The following is a 3,136-nucleotide window of genomic DNA, read 5'->3' on the forward strand; positions in this document are numbered from 1 at the left end:
GCTTTTCTCCTACCATTAGAAAAGCTTCCTCCTATGAGAAGAAACACATCTGAAACCTCTGTGATGGTGTGATTCTTAAACCCTTCATTTTTTCTTCCTTATCTAGCCCTAGGATTAGATTTTGGCTAGGTGTTGTGGGTTCAATCACCCATACGAGGCGAGTTGGCCGGCCGGCACTCGACGACATGGTCACCACATTGGATTGGTCGTTGATTTTTGAGAGGAAGCCCTAAGTAAGGAAGCTTGTGTATGAAACATTCCTAGAGAATCCGAGAGTTTCCCTTATGAGCCTTAGATTTATACCAAAGAGGGTAGGAATCCTAAATTTTTCACGGCTTTGTCGATCTTAACCTTCCTTGGAGTGTTTGGGATTATTCGATCTTGAAGAATGAGAAAAATTTTGTAGCTAGCTCATTCTACAATATCATGAGAGGTTTGTAGGATGGAAAAAGCTTTGAAACTAGTTCATTCAACGAATGGTGAAGAGCTCCTCCTTGGAGAATCGAATCTAAGAACTGAAATCCTAGGTACCGATACAAGATCGTCAGGATAAGCTCAAACTGTTTTCGAGTATTTTGGGTTTCTTTGCGTGTGCTCATTTGTGGCATTTTTGCACGTGAATCATGCCACATATTGTATGCATGATAGTGTGAGCACTACAGTTTCATCAGTTGCCCTGACATGATCAAACGATCGCTTTGGGTCTAATCGGTCGTTTCGGCCCGATCGACTCATTTTTCTAGGCTTGATCGACCACCTCTGGTCTTATCGCTCGATGTTTTGGGTTTGATCAACAACATCGATTTAATCACATGCTTGGGTTTGATCGTTCGCCCCGACCCGATCGACTCATTCTTCTGGGCTTGATCGACCGCTCCGACCCGATTGCCCAATCTTTTGGGTTTGATCAACCACACCAGTTCAATCCTGATTTGGGTCAGATCAGCCTTCCCGGTATGATTGACACATTTTTTTGGGCTCGATTGGCTGCCCCGGCTCGATCACCTGATCATTTGTGTGTTCAATCATCTGATTTGGGTCAGATCAGCCTTCCCGATATGATTGACACATTTTTTTGGGCTCAATTGGCTGCCCCGGCTCGATCACCTGATCATTTGTGCTTGATCGACCGCATTGATTCATTCACTCACTTGGGTCTGTTCAACCCATTTTTTCAGGCTCGATCAACAGCCCTGACCCAATCGCCCAATCTTTTGGGTTTGATCGATTGCACCAGTTCGATTGACTTTCTTTTGGGGCTCAATTGGCCACCCAGTCCCAATCACTTATTCTTTTGGGTTTGATCGACCACACTGGTTCGATCATGTGTGATGGGTCTGATCGGTTGTCCTGGCTCGATCAACTCATTTTCAGTGCTTGATCGGCCACCCCAACTTGATTGCTTGATTTTCTCGAATTGATTGACCACATTGGTTTGATCACCTCCCCTGTTTTGAGTCCAATCTATTGTCCCGATTCGATCGACTCATTTTTCAGGCTTGATCTGGTGTCTTAGCTCAATCGCCCGATCTATTGGGTTGATCGACTGTACTGATTCGACCACCCATGTTGAGTTTGATAGACAATCCTGGCTCGATCGACCCATTTCCTTGGCACGATCGGTCACTTCCGTCCAATCATTCGATCTTTTGGGTTCCAGCAACTGAACTGGTTCGATCACCCACTTGGGTTTGATCGATTGTCCCAGATCGAACAACACTTCCTTTCAGTTTAACCAACTGTCATGGCCTGGTCAAACGATCACTTGCATGCATGTATACTTTTTTTTATGTTTTATGTTTCTTTACATGTGTATGAAAAATCTTTTGATTTTATGTCTACAATTTCTTCCATTGCATGTAAAATATTTTTGGCTTGTATGCTTTGTATGTGGCATGTTGGGATGTCTCTTTGAGCACCTTCATTTGTGGTGCCTCTTTGAGTGCCCACAATTGTGAGTGTCTTCCCCCATATATGACATTGCATGCATGGGTACAAACACTTGCACACTTTAGGAAGAAATTGACTCACTCATGATCCATCCATCTCACTCTCTACGATGCCGCCTGAGGGTCATAGATATTTCACATCATGTTAAGCATGAGACACACTTCCTAGCCACTGAACTCAGGTGAAGCACAATGTATGTGCACATACGCGTGTGATTCTCACTTGTAAGGATTACTTCACTTAGTATGTTTGACACTTAACACTCTTTTATGCTTGTCATTTGTATGTCATATGCTTAACTTGTCTCTTTTATCTTGTTGCATATTTTTCATGTTGGAATGCGTGCTCAGTGAGTGCCTCTCGGGTAATATGTAAATCCTTTTCATATGCATCATTTTACTCGATACAAACTCATTTGTAGCTAGTGTCTGCTTGAAGCATGGCGCCCTGGGTCCTACAAGTAGCCTATTTTATTGGTACATCATGTTCATGTGTGTCATGTTACATGTAACATCCTTGTATTTATTTGCATGATGTGTGCTTCTCTCTTTTGGGAGCATATTGTGATTGTCTCATGCTTCGATCAAACAATCACAATGTAGGCTTCTTGCATGTTTGTATGCTTGTACATTTTTCTTGATGGCTTGTCCTACTAGTTGGGAGAGTGACTTATTTGTTGATCATGATACCCAAACGAGCATTGCCTACAAGAATGCTTCAACGAGCATTGTATGTTTTTGTATCACAAGAAATAAGATGTATGATTGTTTTAAAGATCAAAGGACTCTAAAACATGTCACTTGATTGATCCAAATCTTTTGCGAGCAAGCCATATGTGAGGCTACTTCTTTTAAAAATGACACCCATTTCTCGTGAGGTGCTTTAGATCCCTTTGATCTTTAGGACGGGGCCGGTGTGACGACCCTGTCAAAGTCATACGACAATCGACTTTACCCTGAGCACTAAGAAGCTAGTTAGGGCACTTTCCGTTAGATGATGTGTTAGGATAGGATTAGGATGCTTGGTATTCTTTTTTATGTCTGGTTATTATTCTTTGGTAGTTTGGTTGCCCAAGCCAGGTAACTTTCGTGTTTTGTGCTTTTAGTGGGGTTGTGTGCTTGATATTCATGGTGGCATATTAAGGAACTTCTACATGAAGTTGTGCCTATATATATATATATATATA

This window comes from Phalaenopsis equestris, unplaced genomic scaffold (genome assembly GCF_001263595.1).
Source record: "Phalaenopsis equestris unplaced genomic scaffold, ASM126359v1 Scaffold000094, whole genome shotgun sequence".
Classification (NCBI taxonomy): Eukaryota; Viridiplantae; Streptophyta; class Magnoliopsida; order Asparagales; family Orchidaceae; genus Phalaenopsis; species Phalaenopsis equestris.